Source organism: Podarcis gaigeae, assembly GCF_964106915.1.
Source record: "Podarcis gaigeae genome assembly, chromosome: 13".
NCBI lineage: Eukaryota > Metazoa > Chordata > Lepidosauria > Squamata > Lacertidae > Podarcis > Podarcis gaigeae.
Genome location: NC_139689.1, coordinates 53,874,925 through 53,902,572, shown reverse-complemented (window position 1 = coordinate 53,902,572; position 27,648 = coordinate 53,874,925). Strand labels below are relative to the sequence as shown.

Below are 27,648 nucleotides of genomic sequence, written 5' to 3'. Positions count from 1 at the left end.
GGGAGGAAAGTTCAGATAAGAGCTCTCAAGAAAGTGGAATTAGCCAGAGACCAGTTGCTAAGCAACAAAAGAGAGGTCGTAGTTCTGAGGAGGAAAGTGGGTCAGAAGAAAAATTTTCTCCCAGAAGGTCTAAAAGACAAAACAAAGGAGTGCCTCCGGTGCGTTTTTCTCCAGATACTGCAAATGTGTTTAGTGTAATTGCAGAGCCCAAGAGTTTTCAGGAAGTGTTAAAGTTACCAAAAGAGGAGGCAGAGCTCTGGAAACAGGCAATGGAGGAAGAGATGTCCTCTCTGAATGAGCACAAGGTCTTTACACCAGTAGCAGAGCCTGAGGGGGCAAAGATTGTAGGCTGCAGGTGGGTGTACAAACTTAAACCTCTGGTGACAGGAAAGTACAAATACAAAGCTCGTTTGGTGGCTCAAGGATACTCTCAGAGGCCTGGAAAAGATTATGACGAGACTTTTTCCCCTACTACTAAGGGGGACAGTGTAAGGCTGATTCTAACGCTTGGAGCAAAGAGAAAACTCCTGTTAAACCATTTTGATATCCAGACTGCATATTTACATGCATCAATATCAGAAGACCTGTACCTAGCCGAACCGCCTGGTTATGAGACAGGTTCCAATAGAGTGTTGAAATTAAACAAAGCTCTATATGGTCTCAAACAGGCGGCAAGATCTTGTAACAAATGTTTCCATGAGGCCTTAGTGTCATTTGGTTTCTAGCAGAGTACAGCTGACAATTGTGTTTATGTACGTGGTACAGGCAGTGATCAAGAGTTTTGTCTGATTTATGTAGATGATGTATTGTATGCTTGCAAAACAGATAAACAAACTAAAAGGTTTGCCAAGCAATTGTCCAGTAGGTTCAAAGTGAAGGACTTAGGCCCTGTTAGGACATATCTAGGGTTGGAAGTGTGCTGGGCCCAAGATGGCAGCTGCCTAATTAGTCAGCAGAACAAAGTTAAACAACTACTGACTACATACAGGATGCAGGATTGCAAAGGGGCAGTGGTGCCTATGGATCCAGGTTTCATAAAAACACTTCATATAGATGAGAGTCCTGAATTTGAACATCCTGATATATATCATTCTGTAATTGGAAGTTTATTGTATCTAGCACAGTGGTCCAGACCTGATATTAGCTATGCAGTAGGCATATTGAGTAGATTGGTCTCAAAACCCACACTAAATGCCTGGAAAGGGGTAAAACAAGTTCTGAGATACCTCAAACAGACAATTGGCTATATGTTACAATTAAATTCTTCAGAGGATGAAACGTTGAGTTGCTACTGTGATAGTGACTGGGGAAATTTGCCAGATAGAAAATCTGTCACAGGACTAGTCATAATGGTCGGTGGAGCTCTAATCAGCTGGCGGTCACGCAAGCAAGACGTTGTAAGTGTGTCATCAACGGAATCCGAGTACGCCGCATTGAGTGAATTGTGCAATGAGGTGATTTATTTCAAGCATTTGTTAACAGATTTAAATGTAAATTGTGGAGAACCAGTACGAGTTTACATTGATAATCAGGCTTGTATAACCTTAAGTAAAACAGAGGGTTTCAAATCACGTTCCAAACATATCTCTGTAAAATACCAAAATGTACGTTGCTGTGTACAAGACAATATAATCACATGTACTTATGTATCAAGTGAAGAAAATGTAGCAGATGTATTAACTAAATAATTGGCAAAGATAAAGAACAAGCAGATGTGCAAGGGTTTAGGTTTGCTGGAAAAATAATCTCTTACATAGGTGTTATTTGATGTTAATTGTCCAGCAGAATCTGTGAGGGGGTGTTCAGTTTCTGTTAATTGATTCTCATGAAAACTTACAGATTCTGGCTTCACACAATTAACTCAAGGCAGTGTCAATTTACTCCTGGCAGAAAGCCAAGGTCTGCTTGACCTAGAAAGTACTTACTCTGATTGGTTAACGACCAGCACTCAACCCTGTTATCTAGGAATGCTAGCACAGTTTGTGTTAGGTGGGTGTGTTAGGAGAAGAAGTGCTGTGTATGGTTAAGAGAGAGAGAGAAAGAAAGGATTTATTTTGCTTTGTTTTGTATGCAGAAACTCTGCTGGTTTTATTTTTTCCTTTTAATAAATCCTGTAAATAGTTATTCTGAGTCTAGCTGACAAGTCATTTCCACCTCAACTAGCTTCTTCGCTGTGCAGGAAAACTCTGCTACGTTTGGGCTAAAGCCATTAGAGCTATGCCTGACACTTCAAAGTTCCAAGAATCCAACCCTCCAAGCTGTCTGAAGGCAAACCTATCTAGGGAAGTTTTTTTAATGTTAAATGTTTTACTATGTTTTTATATATGTTGGAAGCCACCCAGAGTTGCTGGGGCGACCCAGTAAGTTGTGTGGAGTATAAATAGTAAAATCATTGTTTCTCCCTATTTTCATTGGAGAAATATTGGAGGATATGTGTGGTGCAGAATGCCGACAGCATGTTAACACCTTTGCTACAATATCTGCACAGGGTTAGATTCAAGGCCCTTGTGTTCCTATATAAAGAGCTGAACAACCTGAGTCCAGACACCTTAGGGATGGCCTGAGCTTTAATCTCTCAGTTTGATCACACTGAGATCACCTACAAGAATATTGCTAGCTGTCCTTCATGTTACAGGCCTGACTGGCTTCCACCAAAAGTCAGACATTTAGTGCTGCCCATGGAACACCCTTCCAGCAGAACGTCAGCAAGCACCCTCACTTCTTATTTTCAGGCATCTCTTAAAAGACCCTTTTTATGTATATAGGCACATGTAACTGTTAAAAATGGAGCAGCCACTCATTTTAAGGATCATTTTTTACTGATTTTATGGTCTTTTATATTTTATTGTATACAGTGTTATATGCTACTGGGTTATATTGTTTGAACTGGCAATATATAAAAATACAAGAAGTGTGCAAGGCAACTTCCAAGAGATTAAATCAATGCAAGAAAAATATGCAAAGCAATTAAGAACAACTGAAATCAGTGGAGCAGCATCTAGATTATAAGCAGCGTTATGATATTCCATTAAGACCTTGAGCAGCAAAGCAGCTTGTACCTAAGGTGTATTAAAATAAGTGGTTTCCAGGTAAACATGTTTGGGGAGGGTGTTCCAAAGTCAGGGCATGATGACAGAAAAGACTTTTCCCTGGTAGCCACCCAACCAACCTGGGATACCCAAAGTGAGGCCTCAGCTGACCATCTTAGTACCTTCGGCAGGCTTGTGTGACCTACATGTAATAAGCCTGGCATAAGGTAATAATGTTTTCCCCTAATATTGTTTAGCTCATAGAACAAAGTCCTCTTGGCTTCTATATGCCAGACCCTCTACTGCAAAGTAAATGAACGTAGCGCACAGGAGATGAAGTGCCTTTGGCAAGTGTTGAAGGGGGAGAGAAGGAGCAGCACTCAAGCAGCGGTGTTTTGTGTGAGAAAAGGGATGTTACAAGAATGCTTTTATCTGCAAAATGTTGGAAAGCTATATATGCATGGGTGAAAACAGTGGACCCCACCAGTTGTGCAATCTGTGCACTGCACTCAAAGCAAGCAATTTGTCATCATGCTTTTTAAAAGGGGAAGGGGGGGTGAACAGAGCCATTTTAATTTGAAGGTCACAATTAATGTAAAGAATAAAATCTGTGCTCCGTTCATCTAAGTGGCTCTTCCTGGAATAGCCTAGCCTTATGGCGTGTCCTCATTTAGTGCACAGCGGTTATGCCCTAGTGACATCTCTCCAGTTATAAAATATCTACAGAGGAAGATAAATAAATAATTAGATCAGGAGTCGCGATCAGAAAAGCAGCAACTGAATTAGACTAATTGATTTTCAGATTGACCTAATTCCAAAATGTATACCAAGGCACAATAATGTATTTCTATATTTGAGTCTTAGAATAAGATTTGCCATGTATATGGCTACCCTGTTCCATCTCACGCTGCTAAGATTGACAGGTGCCACAACAGCTTAATGGGTAAAATTAGAAGGGTCTTTTGGAAGCTGCCACACCTTTCTGACCTAGAAGCCCTGCTCCCCAATTTCATATGTGCAAGAACTGCTGGTGCTTATGCAATGGTGCAGGAAAGCTCAGACTATTTCCTACCTACCTTGCATTTCAGAAAACCAATAGTGAATCCTTGGTACAAGAAATGTCTCTGGAGCTGAAGAATGGCAACTGCTGTGGGGAAGCATGGAACAGGACAGCTCTCACACAGAAGGTAACAGGGGAGGAAGGGGAGTGAGCCTGTGGAACAAGATTCCTCACTATAACCCAGCAGTGGTGGTGATCTAGTTGTTGCCACCATCCTGGACCATTGACCATGTTGGCTGGAGATGATGGGAGTTGGGGTTCAGTTCAAAAATATCTGGAGGGTCACAGGTTCTCCACTCCTGCTATAACCAGAGGGCCCTAAACATTTTGAGGCCTGTGGTCCCCTCTTTTCTTCCCAACCCTATACTGCATAGAAACCAATGTCTCACGACACAAATGTAACCGAAGAACCTGAAGAAAGAGACAATGCATGTGCTTTTCAAAATGAGGGGAAATTATTTTAAAGAAGAAAAGGCGTGTGCGGCAGCCCCCAGTATTTAAAGAGCCCCCACCCCTATTACATCATTAGAACCAGAACATAAACCTATGAAACTAGAAAAGAGCAAAAAATATCAATGTTTGGTCCTGATACTAGGTACTGCACCCTCACTAAAGGAGACTGTATGGATGATTCACTAAATGATTGTAGGTTGACGTGTGTACCTGAGCTTATGGCCTCAAATTCTCTTTATTTTATATGCTGCTTTATTACGATGACTAGACTACTGATCCTAAACTGAATAGTTAGTTGCCCAACCACCCCTCCAGAACCCGCTGCTCTCAACTGATTATCAACTGCCTCGTATTCAAACTCCCTTTCAAATCCTCATCCAATCATTACTCACCACCAGAATTCCACAATCTCTCTTTCCCCCTCCCTCCCTCCTTAACATTCCCATAATAATTCTGATACAATTACCTTCATACAGTGGTACCTCTGGATGCGAACAGGATCCGTTCCAGAGCCTCATTCGCATCCTGAAGTGAACACAACCAGCGTCTGTTGCAACTTCAACCCAAGGTATGACTGTAACCCTATTACACTCAATATTTTATACATGCTGCTCCCTATAACCATACTCTTAGAAGCACTTGAGCTTCCCATTCTTGGCTCCTAGCAAATGGGGGTGAGCAAACTGCGGGTTCTCCATCCCTTTTCTAAAAACCAGAAGTCTTCCCCCAAATGATCCTTGGAATTGAAGTGTTAGGGGTTCTGGGGGTTGTAGGTCTGTGAGAGGGAAGTCACAATGGCACGAATCATTTTGGGGGAAGTCATGTGTTGGAAGGGACCCTGAGGGTCATCTAGTCCAACCCCCTGCAATGAAGGAATCTCAACTAGATGATTCATGGCCGACGACCATCCAAGCGCTGCTCAAAAACCTCCAAGGAAGGAGAGTCACTGCTTCAGGCCCTAAGGGCTTGCTCCATCCTCCATGTGACAGCCCTCCATGTGACTTTAGTTATTGAAAGGATTGCATGGTGTGGATCTCACATCAGTGTTATGAGAGTGTCAGCAACACATTTCTCTCTCCCCTTTTTCCACACCATGCAGAATTGCAATGGTAACCAGAAGGCTGGAGTTTGGCGCCCAGCCAGGGCTGGCTGTGGGCAGGATCATTGCATTGCCGGGAGTTTGATTAGATGACCCTTGGGATCCCTTCCATGGTATGATTATATCAAGCAGCTAAAGGAACAAAAAGATGCTTCTGAAATATTTGGGAATCATAGAAACCCTCTTCCCCACCAGTGGCTTCCAGCAAGAGCTTGCATCTTCCTTAGGAGATAGGCAGACCAAAAAAGGGGGGAAAGGCTCAGAGTTCAGGTAGGTGGAAATGCCAACTGAGTGCCCTATACTATAGGAATGCTTCTTTCCCGTGTCCCCCACCCTCGTGCGCCAGACTGGTGCTAGCATGGCTGAGAACCAGCTGCTTGCTGCTAGCTCTGGTTTTGTTTGTTTGTTTGTTTTTTGCAAGGAGGGATCCTTTCCCCAGCATATACTTTGTTCTGGCCAAATCCCTGAAGAGACGTGACAGCCTCAGGTACTGGGGCAGAGGGAGGGAAGGGGTCCTTGTGAAACACGTTTGGGGAGTCTGTGGCTTCCAGCAAGTGCTTTTCAGAAGCATTGCTCCCTCCAAGAGGAGAGGCTGAGCATAGCCATCATGGCTAGTTGCCTTTGATAGGCCTCTCCTCCATACAATTGTTTCGCCCTCTTTGAAAGCCATCCCATCCAAGATGCTCTTGTGATGCATCTGATTCTCCTGTGCTTCCTTGCTTCTTCAAGGAGATGACTATTGTGAGATCCTTTGGTTAACATCTCTCTGGGCTGGAAAGGATTAAAGAATCAGAGGACTGGTGAGCTTTCCTTGAAGCACAACTGATCAAAGGCAGGCAAATCTGTTAGCATCTTGATAAAGATGCTCAAATGACAAAGGATGCTATCATACCCCATAAGCCTCAGAAAAAGCTCACAAGCTGATGGAGAAGAGAGCAGTTAAGTGGTCAGTGGGGCTGTCGTTTCTGGATCCCACCACAGCCCTTCCAAGTTGACAAAGCAATCAATGTCACAACAGTTTTTTCCTCCTGCCCATGATCCCTCATGGGGCCTTCTCAGACATATGCTGTGTCTGAACCAGCAGATCCCACCAAACCCGGTAATCAAGGACCCAGTCAGAAAAGGAGTGCTTGCAGTCATACCAGAAGGAAGCAAAATAACTAAACAGGTACTAGAAGTCACCCCAGAACTGGCCCTACTGAACACCTTCCAATATAACAATGCCCACTCACACTAGAGAGAGCTCATAACCCACCAACAGCATACGATTCAATATGGCTAACTTAACCCGACAACCCCCCTCACCCACACACAAACAAATCCCACTGCAGCCAGCCAAAGACGATCAACCTCACCCTAGGCCACCCCAACCTCTCTCACCACCAAGGAAACATAACAAGCGAATAGAAAGAGAACTTCCCCAAGTGACTCTGAAAGAAACCCCCCAAGCATACACTAAATAAAAGAACTTAAGCTTTGCCACCCCAGGCCTTCTCTCCTGTCCTACCCCCACCCCCACGGACACACATGGTATGTCTAAAAGCTGTCATGGACACGGGTTTCCGGTTCCAGTCTGCCCGATGGCGGAGGAGAGAGGCACAGACAGAGAAAAGGGGAATGGAAGGGATTAAAGCATTCCCTGGAAACCTCCTGGGGTACAGCAGCTGAATGGGCTGACCCCCACCCCTTGTCCAGTTCAACACAGGGGCAGACAGAACCCTCCCAGATCACCATCGGAAGCAGAGGTTCTCCTAACAATTGGGTTTTAATTGGCATTAAGTGAAGGCGCACTGCTTGTCACTGGAGTAGATGTGAACACTAAAACTCTGGACTGTCCAGATGCATGGAACTGAGGTTTGAAATTGGGAAAAGATTTTATTCTGTGTTGGAGGTGGGTGTAGGAGAGGGATGCCTTCTGCTATTTTTTTACGAAAGTTCCTACTTTTATGATTTGGCAACCCTCTCCAAACACAAATTTAAATATATACAAGGTTTGACGTACTGTGTAACTTTGAGATTTAAAAGAAGATTTAAAGCTGTGTGTGGTTTGAAGGATGGGAAACGGGGAGCCTTGTTTTGATGGATGTTGCTGGGAAACTTGAGCTTAACCCACCCCCCAAAAAAGAAAGAGATTATGGAGGGTGGCTTGGTTGAATCTTAAGGTAAATTGTGGTTGAAGAGAAATACCCCTCCCTCCCCCCTCCCTTTCCAGATGGAGGACAAAGGTGAATCTCTGGAAATTGTTGATTCAGCTGACCAGCAGAAAAGAGAGGATTGTTGTTTATCTGGAATTGCCTGAGTATTATGGGATGGAGCTGAGCCCAGGAAGGAGGAGTTAGCCTTGGGATTACAGCTCCACCCTGACCCAGGCCTACAACCCAGCCAGAACAGTGAGAGAAGAAGGCAGCGGGGGGGGGGGCCTGGGGGCACAGGCATATAAGGCCAATTAGATCAACAACTAGATTTATTAGATGGGACACAGACTGAAAAGAGTTATTGCTCCTCAGTTGAAGTTTTATGTAAGGTTAAATAATGTCACGAATAGAAATCATTAAGAGTGCAGCTGTTGTTTAAGTGATTCTTTTGTAAAACAGAATGTAACTAGAAGTAAATAAGAATATGAAATGCAGTAATGTTAGAACATAATGGATGCATCAAGAACAGCATATGGGAAACTGCTTAAACAAAATTGATTTGGAATTAATTGGTATTTTTATAATTGGGTCAAAATTGGAAAATCAATAAAAATATTTGGTAAAAAATTAAAATAAAAGCTGTCATGGACACAAACACCAAATGATCTCCTTGACCCCTGATGCTTGACCCTCTAGGCTTATTAAACTTGCCAAGGGGTGTGGTCCAGGGTTTGGTCAAAGCATCACTGTGTTTCAAGTTGTTGTCTTGGCTGATTGCCCAGGAAAGCAGAGAGACAGAGAAAACACAGGCTTTTTAGCCCTTTTTACTATTATTCCAGATGCCCAAGGCAAGGCAATCAAGCACCTTTCAGTATCTCGCCCCCCCCCCCTCCGAACTTCCCTCTTCATCAGTTTCCTCCCCTCTCCTACGGTTGCTGTTCAGGGCCACCTGTCTTCAAGCCCTCTGCTCTGCTATTCTCAGTAAACTCCTGGTTTGGAGGGAGGGAACGGTTTCTGGGAGTCTCTCCAGTGACAGCGTGTCAGTCAGCTGCTGCTCGGGCTCTGCCTGCTCAATGCTACCTGGATCCTCATCTCCCATTATTTCCCAACTTCTTCCCTCTTGTTCTTCCTCTAGGGCAGGCATCCCCAACCTGTGGCCCTCCAGGTGTTTCGGCCTACAACTCCCATGATCACTAGCTAACAGGACCAGTGGTCAGGGATGATGGGAATTGTAGTCCAGAACATCTGGAGGGCTGGAGGTTGGGGATGCCTTCTCTAGGGTGTGCCCTGTGTCGAGCCAGTCCTGTTGATCTATACTATCTGCCCCTTCCTCCTCTCTGGAAGGCTCCAGGGGAGGTGGTCTCTACTACTCCTCTTCATCTGCCCAGTCTCTGACACTGCGGGAGGGAGTGGTCCGAGTTGTCGTGAAAGAAGTGGTGATCCAACCACTCCTGGAAAAGCCCAGCCTGGACCCACTGGCTTATGACAGCTGCCACTTGGTTGAAAATACCCTCCTTTAAGCGCGAACGCATTCGAGGAACTTCAGTAATAGTTGCTAGGTAGAGAGAAGAAATTAGATTTATTGAGAATAAGTTTAATTATGAAAAAAATGTGTATTGGCAATAAGTAATTTGAACTTGAAATATGGAATAGACGGGAAGTTGGGTCTTTAGTGTTAAGACCAATAGATGTTTTATTGTTTGTCAAGAAAATTATGCGTCTATGGTTATTTTTGTAATTTGTGTGTAATTTGATACTTGTGGGGGGTTTTTGTGTGTGTGTGTGTGTTTTCTTGTTTTTTCTTGTTGTATAAATAAATATTTTTTTAAAATTAAAAAAAAGAAAAGAAAATACCCTCCTTTTAGGGAAGTTGACCAAGAGGGTTGTGGCAGAACAATTTGAAGAACTCATGGATGACACAGATTATCTTGTCCCATTTCAATCAGGGTTCAGGCCTGATTATGGGACTAAATTGGCCTTGGCATCCTCACTCCAATTAATGAGGGGTGCAATTGGGAGGTTTTCCTTTGAGAGCCCTACTGAAATGAACAGGAGCCATGAAAGAGCGTAAACATATTTCAGATCATAGTTCTGCATTAAAATGTATGACACTGGAATCCAAAAAATATCTGTCTTCAGTGGTTATTTCTACCAAGATTTTGTTTTTGTAATTGTACACACACGACTGGTTGTCAATGGGTTTCTTTTCGCTATTAATATGTGTTGCAAAGCATGTTGCTACAGCTTTTCTGAAATTCAAGGATACAGGATGCTTTCATGAATATTTATGGTCACACTTCTGCTTCCTATGGTATAATTTAAGAGCCCCAGTAATGATTCAGTCTAACAATTTCATGAAGAAAGCTGCTTCCCTTCCCATAGAGGTTGAATTAATTGTATTCCCTGTGGTCACCAGAGTTTTAAGCCTCAGCTTCTGGCTTTTCTTGGCAACATCACATACACAAAATGAGAAAGGCCAGCTGAAATTTCCAACATGGCAATATGCTATTCAGCCACTGTTTGCCTAGAAGGGCCATGCCTTTAACCCCACCTCATGGTTTTATGGATCCTTCTGGCTTCCCACTTGTACAGAGCAAAAATCTATAGCAGGGAGCCTCCTGCAGGCTCTCTGTGTGATTTTGACGGAGCATAAATCTGCTGCATGTTTGCTAAGGAGCACAAGAGTAACCCCAACTGACAAAGTGCCATGACCCCACAGAGCATCAAAGTACAGAACAAGTTACGCAGCTGTACAAAGAGAAGGTAAGCGATACATATTTATTAATTAATGCATCCGCTGAAACTGAAACAAAGGCATTGTAAAAGCATTGGGTGCCAGGAGCTAAATCCTGGAAGCATAAATCTGTGCATCCTAGGGTACAATAATCTTGTAGAAACTTAAATGTCCTGTTCAACTGCAGCAGCAAAGCACAGGCAAAATCCTTGATTAAATCCATTTTTTAAGAAGAGGTAAAAACTAATGTATATTTCCACAGTATAGACCTAGTTGGTAAAAATAAGATCAGCCAATCAAAAGTTATAGACTTGGGACTCATCCACACTTCCTTTTGTGCCACACTCTAGGCAAAGGTCCTGGTTGCCATTGGCTCCGATTCAGTGGTAAAATGTAGGTTTTCCTGGGGAAAGTGGAAGGAAAAAAACACTTGGACACAGACCTCTGCCTAGAAACACATACCCTCCAAGTGTCCCAATTTTCCAGGGACAGTCCCGGAATTCTGATTTGATCCCAGAATGTCCCTATTTCCTCTGCCAGTGCTGCTGCCACTGAGCTCAGGAAGGATGATGAGCCAGGGCTTGTCCAGAGTGGCGGCAGCAAAGGAGCAACCTCTGCAGCTGGTAGGGGCTGCTGGAGAGTGGGTGAGGAAGAGAGGCTGCAGCCGCTGGCTCTGAGGGGCTGGCAAAGGGCAGGGCTCTATATCAGCTGAGCAATACCAGTAAGCGGTGTCTCCAGATCTTGAAGTAATTGTGGCTTTAAATCCTTGTATAATGAGAATGTGGCACCAGCTTTGGCACCAGCCAGAGGTCTAGCCAGCTGGCCTGATAAGAAAGGAAGTCGACTGGAAAAGAACAGGGTGGCCAGCAAGGGAACTGTACTTGGCTCAGCCTGAAGGACAGATGACATCACGAACTCTCTCTCAACCTTCCTCTGTGCCAACCACAGAGAACAAGCCCACACCTGCACCCACTCCCAGACCATATCAAAGGATGGAATGGAATTCTATCATGAGAACACCTGCTGATCTAGGCATTGGCTACTGCCTTGCTGTAGATCCCAATGGTGCGGACCATTGGGATCTCATATTGGAACCATAACAAAGAAGGTGCCAATACTCTGAACCTGATTAGGAAACCATCTTGTAGGATTGCTGGCTTGCCGCTTCAGAGATCCCCAGCAGCAGTGGGATGTGTCTTATCAGAGAGCTGAGTCAGCCAGCTGTTCATTAGAAGCCGAAGGGGCAAACTATTGAGTTTCGTTCCGCAAATTCTAACTACTTTGCTTATCTTAACAGTTATTCTGCTGATTACATGTTCTTTATAGGTTTCTCACCAGGGGCGCCGACTTATAAAAAATATTGGGGGGGCCCAAGACCTCCAAACCGCTGCTGCTGGGGGAACGAAAGGGGCGAGCCCCGGGCTGCCCCGACCTTAAATGAACCTGTGAGGGCCTGCCCTTTGTGGCAGCCGATTGGCTGCCGCTGTGGGCGGTGAATATTAATGAGCTAGGGGGAATCCCCGCTTCTCACGGGGCTGACGCCAGCCCCGCGAGATTGTTGATGGGTCGAGAGCCCGCAACCCCACCCCCTCTCTAGATCGGGAGTGGCTTTGTTTTAACTCATTACTGAATGTATTTTAAAAGGTAACTATCGTCAAACAAGGAAAATAAAAAATACCAACATAATTTTGTGATTCTACAAACGAATTTTTGAGGGGGCTCGGGCCCCCTCAGGCCCCATGGAGGCTTTCTCACACAAAGCATTACAATTTCCTGCAATCACATTCACAGAAACCCTTCCGATACCTCATTCAAAGAAGCAAAACAAGCTGTTGCTGGCTGGAGTTCGCTTAGATACATTTCATTTTAGTGTGCCTGCGCTTCTAGCATAAGCAAACTTGCATACAGATCGGTTGTATTGCTGTCATAGCTTTAATTGTGATACAGCCAACATCCACTGTCCCTGCACGGCCTTCGCATAGATACATTTGGTTGCAAGAGCTATTGAGCTTTGTACGGAGTGCTGTGAACCTGAGTGTATAGCTGCTTGTGTTCTTGCGATAAGAGTTTTAGCTTCTCTCTGCCCCATGAGGGGCTGCTGCTTACAAAGGAACACTCTCAGCAGTTTCTTAAAGTGATAGGCTACTATAAGTTCCCTTTTAACAGTCACACTCAGGACCACATTATCACATTTTGGGGGCCCTTGGGGTCTCCCCACAATATACCATTGAGGTTTTTTAAATGAGCCCCCCCCCAACTGGTAGCAGCTGGGGGAAGCTAGACAAGGAAAATTGAACCAATTTGAAAGAGAAACCACAATGCTATCAAATTCAACTTCCGAACCAAGGAAGTTCAACACATTGAACTACAAAAGATAAAGCATCTCCAAAATGTTGAGATAGTAAAAAGGAAGCTGAAATTTAAAGTAACGAGGGTCAAATTTCTCCAAAGATACAAATAATAAGAAGCTCACTAGATCTGGAACAGGGTCATAAAGTCCAAGAGGTGTGGTTTAACACGCAGAATTGAGATAGCTCTTAAAGGCAAGGAGACTTCCTTTAGAAAATGGAAGCCCTGTCCAAATGAAGAGAATGACAAACTGTGGCAAAAAAAAGGAAGCAGACAATAAAGGATGCAAACCCCGCCCCCAATCTATGAGGAGCGCGTGTACTAAAACTTTTATGTGCAACAATAAAAAATAATTTAAAGATATTAGTAGCAGCAGGAGACCATCTTGGGAAGCAGTTGAACCTTAGCATGACAAAATGGTCAAGGGTGTTATGAAGGGTGGAAAAGGGGACTGCAGAGATGCTGTATGAATTCTTAGCCTCTGATTCTATGCCTGAACTTATTTTCTCAGGAAGAGAGTCTAAAGAACAGAGGCATTTAACAGACCCTCCAAGTGCCCCTATTTTCCAGGGACAGTCCTGGTTTTACAGAAGCCATCCTGGTTTCTGATTTGAATCCAGAATGTCCTGAGAAAAGTTGGAGGGTCTAGAGCTATGTGACCCCCAAGCCAAGGAGAGAAGTGGAGACCTCTCCCCCCTTCCGAGTTTTTTTTCTTCTTTTTTCTGTCTGTTGTTGTGGCTGGTTGGGAGTGCTATGTAGTTCTTTTTGCCAAGATTTCTAGAGGGTTGGAACTGTTTTTGAAAGTTGGAATCACTTTGTGATATAGAATACTCAATATAATCAGAATACTCCTGTTGAAATACTGAATTTTTGACCAAAGGTATGGGATTTATATGGCCAGCAATTAATGGGCAATTGGTGCTGTTCTAATATCATACTACAGTAATGCTAGCTAATGATAATTTGAAATGTAGGAAAGCAATGCATTGTGATAAAGGTAAAGGTAAAGGGACCCCTGACCATTAGGTCCAGTCATGACCAACTCTGGGGTTACGGCGCTCATTTCGCTTTATTGGCCAAGGGAGCCGGCGTACAGCTTCCAGGTCATGTGGCCAGCATGACTAAGCTGCTTCTGGCAAACCAGAGCAGCGCACAGAAATGCTGTTTACCTTCCCGCCAGAGCGGTACCTATTTATCTACTTGACTTTGACATGCTTTCGAACTGCTAGGTTGGCAGGAGCAGGGACTGAGCAACGGGAGCTCACCCCGTCACGGGGATTCGAACCGCCGACCTTCTGATCGGCAAGTCCTAGGCTCTGTGGTTTAACTCACAGCACCACCCGCGTCCCTTTTATGCATTATGATAGGGATTCAAAAATAAAATGGATAATATTTGGGGGGGTGTCTTCAAAAGCCAGATGAATGTGTTTCCTGGGTCAAATTCAGTTGCCAAAGGGCCATTGCAGATTTTGATTCGTTGTCTGCAGGATTCAGGGTTGCCTACTGACAAGTCATTGCTATTTGTAAAGTCTGAGTAAAAGCCACTACCAGCAGTTGTGTTTCGCGCACAGTACACTGCAGAGCCTGCATAAGCATTCGCTGTGACCTCAGCTCTCCATTTCACATCTTGCTGTAGTTATTACCACATAAGGTCTTCACGCCAATCAAGCCACAGAGGATGCAGAATTGGCATTTATTCCTTTCTCAACATTCTCTCTCCTAACATGCCCTTCTGGCTCACACTCTTCCGAAAGACTTGAGGAATGAGGTTATCACCCCTCTTTTATTGTCCATTCTGGGTCGCCCGGCCACTGCCACACTGCCCTTTCTCTTGGCAGATAAAGATGAGCAGGAGACAGCAAAGGTTGCAAAGTTTTTAGCTGGAGTAATTAGAATAAGATCCACTATTTGACTATTGATTCAAAACCCTAAAATGTATTTTATATAATTGACTTTTTATTTCTATTCTTTGCATATTGTATTGTTGTTTTATTGCTATGGCTGATGGCTGATGCAAATAAAGATTCATTCTCTCCTAACAGGAAGTTGTCTTGTACAGAGGGACTCCATTGGTCCTTCTAGCTCCGTACTGCCTACTCAGACTGGTAGTGACTCTCTAGAGTTTCAGACAGGGGCATAGCTGTCAATGTTTCCCTTTTTTTAAGTGAAATCCCCTTCTTCCGAATAGGATTCCTCTCAAGAAAAGGGAAAGGTTGACAGCTATGGACAGGGGCCTTCCCAGTCCTGTAAAAACAGGCGGCACAGCTCTGTGTGTAGACTCTGCACCAGGCAGCAAGGCAGTTGAAGACAAACAGTCACTGCAGAAGTTCAAGCAAGTTATGTGCTGCAGCTGCCCCTATTTCCTGGTACCTGTCTCTAGTAAATAACTGTCCTTTTTACCTTTGGGTGTGCCTTATTAAAATTTAGCTAACAAAGTTTGCAAGAGTTATCTTCAGCGTTCAGCTTCCTGCCTGGGTTCTCTAAAAGATGATTGTGCAAGCATATACATGTCTACTCAGAGCAGAGGTAAGTCCCAGTAAGTTCTGTAGATTTCCTCCCATTTAAGTGTGTACGTATAGTGTTGTGGTCGCAGTCTGAATGGCAGCTGAGTGTGTTGTGGCATATAAATGCATGTGTGTGGACTCTTGAAGCAGCATGGCACAGCCTGCCATTTCACACGTTGTGGTTGGTGAAGTATTTGCATGCTGTCTATTGTTTACTGCATACTGCATACCTATTGTGTTTTTCTACTATATCTTTAGCAACAGTTGCCATTGTATTTTGCTTTTAAAACAGTAAATAACAGGCTATTGCAGTATAAATAAATTAAGCATGCAATAGGCAAAGTAGAGCCTTCTGCAACATGTCATTGTGGGAAGAGGGCAGCAGTCCTGCATATAGGTTTGCCCCTATTTTCATGGGTCAGATGTGGAGAGTCCTTTGTGCTGCTTTATTACCCATGTAGTCTAGGGCTCAGTCTGTGATAGCAAATGATAATAATGCTTGCCTTCCTGCTTGCCTTCTCTAACTAGGAAATTGCCCAAAGTCAATTTTGTAGTTAACAATTTGCCAAAATGCCACACCCCCTATCCTGCAAACACAGGTTTCATTTTCTGCTGGACTCTTTACCAAAGATTTACTTCCTTGCAAACACAGGGCTCTGTAGCTCAGCATGGAAATTGACAACACCACTCACCAAGGGCCTGGTGGTATTAGCTGAAAATGCCTCCATTTAAAAGGAAAACACGGCCAACTCCAGTAATCTGTCAAGTCAGCAACTTCACAGCTTCAGAAGAGAGGCCTAAATCATCTTAATTGCAGCTATGGCCCATGTATAGATCCAGCATTAACTACCCTCCGCATCCAATAATCAAGTGTGCCATTTCAGAACTGAGTGTGCATAAAATTTAGCAAGGTGCACTGGTTCACTCTTACAACCCATTCTGTTTAAATTGCAAGAATGCAGTGTATTTGAAGAGCATTTGTTGGGATTCTTTAATACCAAAAGGGCTATAGCAAGCAGGCCCCACCCGGATGCCCCGTGCTCTGCCCCCTAAACTAGGGTTCTCACAGTACTCCTGCCAAGGTGTCAGAATTCTTTATTAAAATAAATAGAAACCTTCCAAGTAGCGTACTTGGATGGTCAGTGAGTTTCAGGTTCCAGCCCCCAAGTCCCTTTAAGGAGTGGAGAAACGTCATTCATGCGATGCCAGCATGAGAAACTCTTTCCCACTTAATTTCCTTAAGAGCTTCCTGTATTTCCCCTTTAAGATGGGCCGAGCCTGCAAAGAACAAGGCTGCTGGGTCCACTTGAGATGCATTGCATCATCAGCATTTCATCATTTCCAGTAAGGGTAAAGAGTCTGAAAACATAGCTAGCCAATTTAAGTGCTACCATCAACCATCATATGTTATGTGCAGAGAAATATTTTCTATTCAACCAGCACTTGATGTCCAGCATCTAGCTGATTCATTTCTAATAGCAAAGTGGCCACATCTACCACGGCTACAAACAGCAAGGAGTGAATCCATTTCTGCCTGCACTGATTTACAAGCCTGACTGAAGCAAGAAAGAGGCATTTCCTTCCCATCAAGTGCCTCTGGGACTCTGGCGATTTGCAACAGACAGTTTTAGGCAGTCGCCTGAGTTCTACAATCCATAGTCTACATGAATGGATTTTATATGCCTGTCTAAAGATCAGCAGTGTTCATACTCCCCACCCCGCAGACTGGTTAGACGGGAGCAAAAACATATCTTCCAGTCCAGGTATACAAGTGTGTCAAAAGGAGTAGCCACACCATCAGCTTTTCAAGGAATATGTATCCTAACAAATGACAAATGCAGAGGCAGTAATGCTTCTGAGTATCAGTTGCTGGAAACCACAGAAAAGAGACTGCTCTTGTGCTCAGGTCCTGCTTTCAGGCTTCCCTTAGAAATCTGGTTGGCTACTGACCCCGAAGGACCAGACAAAACTATTTATGTATGTGACCACAGCTGTGCTTAGCCCAGAAATGGAAAGATGGTACAACTCCGACCAAAGAAGAGTGGCAGACAAAATTGATGAACTATGCCAAAATGGCAAAACTTACAGGAAGAATTACAAACCAGGAAGAGGAGGTCTTTAATAAAGAATGGGGAAAGTTTGTAATTTATTTTGAAAAGCTATTGTAAACAACTACATACATTGGTAGGATTGACAGAAAACTTGTAGTAAAAATTTGAACTAAAGGATTTATAAAAATAGAGTTATGATAGAGAGGCCGAGGGGGAAATCATTACATTAAGATCTACGGTGGTGGGGAGGGAAGTCAGAAGGGATTATACGTTTATGTATTTAATTCATTTGTTTATGTAAAATAGAAAATGCAAATATATATATTGATTTTTAAAAGGAATTGGTTGGCTACTGTGAGAATAGGATGCTGGCCTAGATAGCTGGTGTGAAGCTGCTAATGTTTAAATCAACTGCAGACTCAGAAATTGCACATAGATTGATTGGTTGGTTGGTTGGTTGGTTGGTTGGCATCCACCTGTCTCGGGAGACAATGGAGGAGTGTGCCTTTGTGGGTGAAGTTCAACGGTTGGAAGATTGCCTGCTGTGGAGATCTTTGGAGATCTCTCCAAAGTGGCCCATTTCACTTTGAGTAAACACCAGTCCGTCTCCAGTCTAATCAAACCCCACTGCACTTCTATTTATGGGCTTTGGAGAAACCCCCAGAGAAGTAAAGAGCGCTGCACAGGAAAGCAGAGTAAAACCCAATGTTAGAACAACACCACAAATGAATCAGCATCCATTCAGATTAGGAAATCATACCCTCAAGGTACACATGGATCCCTTTTGCAACCTTCCACACCCTTTTATAACCACCACCACTCATGTCAGGATATGAAAAATCCTACTGGAACTGTAGATGCCCTTCCCTTCCTTTGTTAGTGAAGCCATTCCTTGAAAGACCAAGCCTTTAAGAATAATCCCAACTAGATTTGGTTAGGAAGAATCAAAGAGGTTAACTGTGCCTGCATTTCTCCATCTCTCCATCTCTCCATCTCTCCATCTCCTGGATGTTCCTAGGTAATAAACTGCTATGGCTATGATGTCCTGGCCATCACAAATCATAGTGAACAACACCCTGTGAGCCCAGTGCACTGGTGCAAAAATTGGTCTCCTGGTTCATAGTAGAGTAGACCCCCTGAAGAAGACTCCCTACCTACCCACTTGGAAGAAGTAACATTCACCCTTCACGCTCTAATTCTGTTTCCTTCCTGGCCACTCTAATTCTCCAAGACTTTGGATGTGTTGCTTACAAACAAGGTGCTATTTATATTTTATCACCTTTTCACTAATCTTATATGTCTTCCTATCTTCTAATATGCTCCTGTCTCTTTATTTGAGTTATTAGTCACCCCCTCGCTTCTGCCTTCTCATATCACACCTATGCTGCTCCATCTTGCTTGCTCTTCCCCATCTCTCTCCCCTCTAAAGATATAACCGAATAATAGTTAATTCAATCTGAGTGCTGCGCGCTCTGTTTTTGTTTTTAAAAAACACAAAACCCTGCATATACAAGTGCTCTGAACTCTGTCTTGTCTTGTTGCTCATTCCCTTTTCTGGAAATACCAGTTTTGTGCATGCTGACTCTAGGTTAAAAATTCCCTCATGCGTTCCATCGGTGTATATGTAATATATATATATATATATATATATATATATATATATATATACACACACACATACATACACACACACAAGGCTATATGGTAACAGATGTAAGCAGTAAATAGTAGCCACCAGCCAACATGGCTGTAGTTTTGTCTGTGAAAGTAAATAAAAAGCGGGGGCCACCAGGTGGCGCGTTGGAAGATGGCCGACAATAACATTGCACTGCCTTGCCAGCGGTGTTCACAATGCACCCCCTGATCCGAGAGATGGGGGTGCTGAACACTTGGCACGAGCCCTTGGTGAAGTCAGATCTTCCTGATGCCGATTCCAATTAGCACGTGCTGGTTGCTTCAGCTTGGAATTATAATTGGAAACATATGATTGGAAATGAAGCTGAAGCACATACATCAAGTAATGCTTGAGAGATAAGACTGCTGATTAATGGATATCTGTGACCGGGAGTGACGGATGGATAAGTAAATCTTCTGATGAATCACCACTAGGAGACTGTAACGAAGGGGGGGTGGAGGAAAAAACTTTTTTTCTTCTTTGCACGATGTGATATTAATAACCCTTCACCCCAGATAGAAATAAGGCCGTTGCGTTTTTATTAATCACAAGCAGGAATTTAAGAACTGTGTGGGATGGATTATAACAGGAGAGAGGATTGGTGAACGGTGAGAAAGAGGAAAATTTTTATGATGCAGTTAAAAAATAGCGTCTCGTCAAGACAGGCTTGCTGGAGAAAGAAGGACAGGGGGAGGAGAATCAGGATCGTTCGAAAGAGAAGGAATGTTGGAACGCAAGCTTGACCTGACAGAGCCCCCTGATTCATTTGATTTATTTGGCAAGCCTGAGAAAAATAAAGGACAGACCGAAGATTAATTTTGTTTATGGAAGCGTTGAACAGAGGCTGTCCCTGAGCGATATGATCTTTGAAGAGTACAAAACCCACACAGAGATGCCTGTTTTCAATCTGCTTGTGAAAATCATCAGAGATCGCAAAGAAAGGAATATACGATAACAACAAGAAGAGAAAGAAAGTAATAAAGGACTATCCGGATCGAACTGGATCAAACTGTCTAATTAAAGCAGTAATATAAGTGATGCTTGGACTTGTCCAGAGTTTTGGACTCGTGCGGAGCTTGATGTATGGGTACCCCCAACAAAATTTAAAATTTGGCTGTATAATTTGGAACTAATGTGATTTGGACAATGTGATGTGATTGGCTTGTTAATAAAAAATATTTTTTTAAAAAAGAAAGTAAACAAAAAGCAATGGTTCAGTTAAAGGCGAAAGATTTATATGATCTGAAGAGAAACCAGAGTTAGATCAAAAAGTAACTGATTGGTTACAGTATCACCAACTTAACAAAACTTTAAAAATGGATAAAAGGAATGATTTCTCACATCATATCTCGCAGTTTGAAAGAGACCTACTAGAAAATACCGTTAAAGTATTTCCCCACATGTACAAATTGTTATAAGAATGGGAGAAATAAGAAGAACAGGTAATATCAAAATAGCTTTAAAAAACCCCAAACAGCTGGAGACACCAGCTGGAGGTGGGTGCATATGAGTAAATAATAGAATTGGGGTTGTTTTTTGGAAGAGGCAGACCAAGAATGAGAGTGAGTGCTAGTTTTGAGACCTGGAAAACAATGTGAAGGCTCTGGCCTGTCTCTGATGCAGGACAGTGGATTTGCTCAAGCAGCTTTCCTCTGCGCTTGCTCAACTTGCATATTTGCAAATTTTTAAAGATACCAGATGCTTCAGCTCTCTCTCTTTCTCAGCAGCAGTCATCTCATCAGAAGCTCACCTGACGGTCCGTCATCTTTTAGGTGCCAGGGTGGTGATGGATCTGGAAACCAAATCCTCTGAGGATTGAAAGAGCTGGGTGTGCTTAGTCTGAAAAGACAGGTGTGCATTCTTCTTCCAATATCTGAAGGGCTGTCAGGATGAAGATAGAGCCAACTTGCTCTCTGTTGTTCCAGAGGGCAGGACTTTAACTAGAGGGTGGAAACTTCAAAGAAGCAAAGTCTAGCTAAATATTAGAATAAACCTTCAAAGGTATCAAATAAATGGTTTGGGGAGGTGGTGGGCTCTCTGTTTAAGCAGAAGCTAATTCCACTACAGTGCATCCATTTATTTCTAAATTCATACAGATGCTGAAAAAGCATTTTAAGACCACATGAATGAGAAAACAAGATTTAACAGCATTGGATCTGACCCAAGTCCACCTAGTCCAGCATTTTGCCCAGGAGTGTGCTGCCATCCCTGTCCCACTCACGTTCACGGCCCTTTTTGTCTGCTCCTCTGGCATATCTTCACAGCAGGGCTGGCCCACCCTGAGGCAAACTAAGACAGCTGCCTCAGACGGCAGAATCCCACAGGGTTGCTGTGCAGCACATGCCCTGCTCCCCCTGCTGCTGGCGCTGGAGAAGTGGCAGTGGCTTCCAGTGAGATCTCGCAAGAGTGCCATGAGATCTCGCTGGACGCCGCAGCAGCATGACCCCAGTGAGCGAGGCTTTGGTGGGCGAGCGGCGGCACCGTCCCGTTTTGCTTCAGGCAGTGAAACAGAATGTTATAAGAATTTTAAGGTCTTATATGTATATATAATAGTTGTTCATAGATGTACCAAGCAAACATATAGAAATATGTAAACCACATGTCTGAAACCCACAGAAAAGTCCTGAAGCCATTTTCTCTCCCAAAATGACCTCAAATATTTCTCTGCAAGGTCGAAGGAAAATGGGAAATCTCCCCATTGTCTCTTTCACGAATTCTGTCTTAAGGGCACATTTAAGATATGAATAGGATGTGAGACTGTGACCTGTGACCTGGATTCAGGAATTGAGTAGTTATCATAACAAGAGAGGCCAGGATGCCCAGGTAATCTAACCAAGTAACCTAGCAGACAGGAGAAAAAAACAACTCACTCAGATTTCTGTTGTAGTCCGCCCCTTCTCTGATGTATTAAAGGGGTGGTCTTGGGCCACACCCCTTCTGTGATGTAGGTATGATGTATCTAGGGGGTGGTCTTGGAATCCAGGGCTGGGCAATTTAAAATAAGGGCTTGTGCACACGGCTCGGGGTCCCTCCCCCCCTCTCGTGTGTGGGGGGAGCACCCTGTTGCAACAGCTTTAATAAAGATCAGGCTTACTAGCTGCTTTGCTTCTCAATATTCTCTGGTTGGTCTCTGTTATTTTATCCTACCGACAGAGAACCTATAAAAGAACTCTATATGGGCTCTTAGATACCCCATAAGGGAAAAGGAGCAGTTTTTTTCCTTATAACAAGAACATGCTTCACAGCCATGAGGGCTCTGCCACCTGAAGGTTCTGCTGGCATATGAGGGGAATTGCTCTGGCATCTATATCATGCAGGGGCAATAACTCAAGCTCAAACTGCACCAGCCTCTAGATCCTAGAGCCTCTCATCCAGAAGACCCGAAGTATGGGAGGGTGTCCTAATTTTTCCCTAATTGAGATTACTGGGGCTGAAGTTACAGGCTTAATTTTGCAACCTTCACTGCTACAGACAAGCTCAGGGTGATCCATCTGCTGCCTCTCTTGCTCATGGCAATGATTAGCCCACAGAAAGTTGCTTTGCTTTCAATATTAGTGCAGGCAAAGGGATGAGTCACTGCCTAGGAAAGAACAGTCCTAGGCATCACATCAGCCTATAAAGCCTATAGTCCTCTTTATGTGGCTGTAAAAAAGACAGTGAGGCAGGTTTACTAGAAATAGAACCTATTAATATTGGAAGCACATTCATTTCCCCCATAATATTTCTTGCTGGCTTCCTTGTGCTCAAACAAGGCTTCAGAAATGGTCCAGTTAATGGATTTTATCAACTACTAAACAGTTAGGCAACAAATGAAAGGATTTCAATGTTGCTTAATCAAAGTGCTACTGCAACCTATATGCAGAATAAGGCAAGCAGTGAAAATGCAATTTAATAGACAATATTTAATAAAGGCCTTTTGTTTATGCATAATAAGGACTTCCGGGTCAGTGCCATCGGCGAATGGCGGAGTTCCTCTGACCGGAGGAACGGGCTCTGTGGAAACTGGGTCCTCCCGTCGCGGCGAAGACGGGGACCCGCTAGAAATCCCAGGTGGAGAAGCCTGGGAACGTGGGGTTCGGCTGAGCACCAAGAGCGCCTCCCCTACTCACGAGGAAACCCCCTTCTTGGGGCTCCGAAGTGAAGTGGGGTGAGCAACGCGGTGCTGTGAACCGATTGCTACTTTCACGGAGGGAAGCCGCACAGCCATCGCCGGAGAGCGCTGACATTTTCCTGATGACAATTGGACTCTAAAACAAGTACCCGTGAGTAAAAAACGGAAAATTGGATCAAAAAACCTGCTAAATTTGTGAATTAGGCAACGAGCAGGAAGGTTTAATTAGGAAGTCCACCTTCCGCTTTTTGTAAACAGACTGAAGCAAAGACCTTACAACCTAATAGCCTGGAAATCGTTTAAAAGTTGGAAATTTCTTGCATCCATAACTAACAAACCCCCCTGGGAAGCAGGAGAAAAGGGGGGAGGAAATCTGACTGTTTAATCCTGCAGGAGGAGAGTTAAGGAAATTAAGTTTCCATCGTCCCAAACCTGGGGGACGGGGTGTCAGGACAGAAATTAAATTGAGACGTCCATTGATTGAAAGGGGAGCGTTTTTGACAGATAGCAAAAAAAGGAGAAACAAATCAACTTCAACGCCGCTTTCTGCTTTTCTGCATTTTGAGGAACCAAAGTATTAGAAATTGAAAGTAATCTTCTTTGTTGGATACATTTTTAAGACGGATACAAATAGAAACTGTGTCCCCTAGAGCAGTGTTTCCCAACCTTGTGCCTCCAGCTGTTTTTGGACTACAATTCCCATCATCACTTGCCACTGGTCTTGCTAGTCAGGGATGATGGGAGTTGTAGTTCAAAAACAGCTGGAGGCACAAGGTTGGGAAACACTGCCCTAGAGGGAGCCTGTCAGTTTGTTGTTGCAGTCTACTTGAGAACTTACATCTGTTTCATTGTGATCGTGGGACCAGACGTTTAACCTTGAACAGAAATGACTTGGAAGGAAGTTTTGATGCCTGCCCTTGGCAAGATAAGTGTCATGCTGGAGCAGCTGTGTGAGAAAATGAATGTGAAGAATGAAAAGTTGGATTTGATGGCTGCTGTAATCAGTGAATATGATTCAACAAGAAATAAGGATAAAGAAGGTATATACAGCGACCAACTCAAAAATTTGGTTTGACAAGGCAAGTCCAAGGGCAGAAGAAGATGGAAGAGGTTGGGATTACAACCCAAACAACACAAATGCAGAGACCCAAAGTCCCACAGGAGATAAAGTTGTTGCAGTGGAAGATGGAGCTTGGAGTTTATCTGGAAGTGACTGGAGGCAAGGAAGCTCTTAACTCTGGTGGGGCTAGGAAGCAGGTTGACAACTACCCTTTGGATATTTATTTTTTGGATTATAAAGTCGATGACAAGATACCACGAAAGAAACCAACAAAAGACAAAGAAGGATATAAATACAAACAAGAACAAGAAAATCTGCAGAAGGGGCATAGAAGAGACTTAAGGGCCTCGGACATAAGATCACCAGATTGATGGACTGGATGTAATGGGTTGAAGGGACTGACATAACCCGTGACCAGGAAAAAGGGATGTTGGATCAGAAAAGTTTATAATAAGAAAAATTTCTTTTTATCTTTTGGAATTTCTATAACATTAATGGAATATTAGGAACATGCTGAAAAGGAACCAATTGGCTTTAGTAGAAAGGATTCAAGGAGTAATGTACAAATATGGTTGAAACTTTGAAATTTTAAGGTATTTTATGTGTAAAAGATGGAAAGGAGATGTGGATTTAATTAATAAGATTGTTAAATCTTTGTCAAGTTAAATCACTTAAATTAAAATTGAAAAATATGGGAAGAATTTGCTGGAATAACAAATTAAAGTGGAATACAAAAAAGGAGGTGTGAGGAGGTCCAAGAAATAAGTAACTGAAAAGATGTAATTCGAGATTTGTACTTTCTTCTTCTTTTTTCTTTTTGTTTTTTTTTTAAATGTGTTTTTATGAAATTCTGAATAAATATTATTTAAAAAATGCAATTTAATAGACAATATTTAATAAAGGCCTTTTGTTTATGCATAATAGTTCCTGTGCATCACAGTCAATTTAAAATGACAATAAATAGACCAGGCTAAAGGGCCCAAAGGTGGAGCTGTGCCTGCTGAGACGGCTTCTGCCCTCCGTGATCCAAATGAGTGACTCACTCCCTCTGAATGCTGCTCACCCAGAGGTGCCAAGATCAATATCTGAAGTGACTGAATATGGCTCTACTGAACTTGGCAGGAGCTGATACACTCCTGTTTTTCCTGCAAACTCCACAAGCACGTAAATGTCATTATCCAAAAATTATCTGTTGCTGGCCTCCAGTCTGATCTTAGTGTCAAGCGTTCACCTGCTGCAGCACCTATGGCAGGTGCATGAGTCTTTGTGTTGGTGAAATGCCACAGAGAGGGAGGGAGGGAGGGAGGGAGGGAGGGAGGGAGGGAGGGAGGGAACTGGAGGCTGCAGGTTTCTGTGCATACTATCACTCTTCCAGAATAATGAGGTTGTGACAGGAAGAATTGAAACAACAAAGTTATTAATGAATTCAAATCCTAGGTATGTGTTTGTGAGCAAGGCAGGGGCTGGGCGGAATCTAAGATCTGCACAAGCTGTGACCACAGGCACCCTTGACAAGATTTAGCCTCCTGCCTGCTATCTCAAGACATGCTTGTCTCCCAAGGAAGGCTGTTGCGCAAACAGTGAGCAGGAGGGAGCTGCAAAAAGGAAGACCAGAAGACCCTGTTTTGCAGCCTTGCTGCTGTGAAGTGGGAAATTCTTTCTCTTGCCGTGTGTATCTCTTCTATCTAGAAGCAGAAGTGTCTCAGCGGTTGGAGCGTATTGCAGTGTTGTAATAAATGTGGACTGCTGTGATGGGACAGTAGACTGTGCCCAAGGTGTGGAGGGGTAGGGAGTCAAGTGCTGTTGCAGAACACACAGAGGTGTATGCGCCAGCCCGGCATCTCTTCCCTTAGCCAGCTGCCCTCAAGTGCCCTGCTCCAGTGACAACATTGGAGTGAGTGGCAGGCTTCTCCCAGGCATCTGGCTGGCCATGAGGAGAACAGGTGCAACTTGCTAAGCATTTCAGGAAACGCACCTCTTAAGGCGGGGTAGGGGAACTGTGGTCTTCCAGATGTTGTTGGACTCCAGTGCTCACCATCGCTGACCTCTGGCCATGCTGGCTGAGGCTGATCAGAGTTGAACAACATGTGGAGGAGCATAGCTCCATCCCTGCCTTAAGGAGCCTCCACCCTCTGAATTGGTGAGGCATCTGTGCAAGGCTTCATCGTGATGACCAGGACTTCATGTAGCTTAAAAAGAAGAAGTTTGGATAAATTCATGGAGGGCAGAAAAAACCCAGCAGCTAGTAGCCATGAGACACCTTAGGAGAGCCTCTGTGTCCAGAGGCAGCAGGTGCTTCTAAACAGCAGCTGCTGGGGACAAGAGGGTGCTTGTGAGCACCCACTGCCTCTGCCTGGCTGTTGTTGGGGACACTTCTCTGCTCTGATCCTGCCAGGCAAACGTCATGCTCTGTCTTTTCAGTCACTGCTGTGTATGCCTGTGATACAACAGCACAGAAGTTCATTTCAGCTCCTATTTCATTTACATACTAATAATTTTCTGCTTTTATTGTCTCTGTCACTGAGTGAAGAGGTGGAACAGAAATTGAAACAAAATGAAAGAATATGGCAGTTTCTACTGCATTAACTGGTATGTTATTTTAAATTCTAGATTATTACACAGCTAAGCATATTTAGTGTTCTCATCATATGATCGAAAGTGGAATGTTGCCTCTTCCAGGAATGGGGTTCTCATGCAATCCCACAAGTGGAAAGGCCTTTCCTCTTCTGTGAGGAAGAAGAGGCCAGTCAGGGTTTTCTTACACACTTGGGTATGCAATGTGTAGCCGAGCTTTTAGACAAGCCAGCCTTGTATGTGGCCACCGAGACCATATTACACTGGTCCTGAAAGACCTACATTGGCTCCCAATATGTTTCCAAGCACAATTCAAAGTGTTGGTGCTGACCTTGAAAGCCCTAAATGTACTGGTGGAGGAAGAGGAGTGCGCGGAGAGTGCACCTCACCTGGCAGCGCAATCCCAGTGGGGTGCCATCGTAGCTGGGGGCCCCACCCCCACCTGCTCTCCGCTCCCCGGTGCCAGAGAATGAAGCTCTGCCACTGCCTAAATGGCCTTGGCCCAGTATACCTGAAGGAGCATCTCCACCCCCATCGTTCTGCCCGGACACTGAGGTCCAGCACCAAGGGGCAGTTCCTTCCCTGCGAGAAGTGAGGTTACAGGGAAGCAGGCAGAGGGCCTTCTCAGTGGTGGTGTCTGCCCTGTCAAATGCCCTCCCATCAGATGTCAAGGAAATAAGTAACTATCTGACTTTTAGAAGGCATCTGAAGGCAGCCCTGTTTAGGGAAGCTTTTAATATTTGATAGATTATTGTATTTTAATATTTTGCTATAAGCCGTCAGAGTGGCTGGAGAAACCCAGCAAGATGGGTGG

The 27,648-nt window shown here is 43.8% G+C and overlaps 2 protein-coding genes and 1 long non-coding RNA gene across 10 annotated transcripts in view; 1 reads left to right on the top strand and 2 right to left on the bottom strand.

The window, feature by feature from the left end:
- LOC310830290 overlaps positions 1–19,020 on the top strand; it is a 44,496-nt gene extending 25,476 nt beyond the window's left edge. For 2 of the 3 annotated variants that reach the window (XR_014557546.1, XR_014557547.1), the window contains exon 4: positions 4,118–4,746. This is a non-coding gene — a long non-coding RNA (uncharacterized lncRNA). Of the gene's footprint in view, positions 1–4,117; positions 4,747–15,286 lie in introns of those variants that run through there. The other variant, XR_014557545.1, reaches the window with a different exon arrangement.
- Positions 1–27,648, bottom strand: part of MOCOS (molybdenum cofactor sulfurase) — a 252,479-nt gene that overhangs the window by 119,708 nt on the left and 105,123 nt on the right. The window lies entirely within an intron of this gene.
- PTPN3 (protein tyrosine phosphatase non-receptor type 3) overlaps positions 1–27,648 on the bottom strand; it is a 98,506-nt gene that overhangs the window by 69,843 nt on the left and 1,015 nt on the right. Inside the window, exon 1 of one of the 6 annotated variants that reach the window (XM_083709194.1) lies at positions 4,753–4,870. The exons of the other annotated variants lie outside the window; for them this stretch is intronic. The gene's annotated coding sequence lies outside the window, so the exon portion shown is untranslated. Of the gene's footprint in view, positions 1–4,752; positions 4,871–27,648 lie in introns of those variants that run through there. 6 annotated transcript variants of the gene reach the window in all.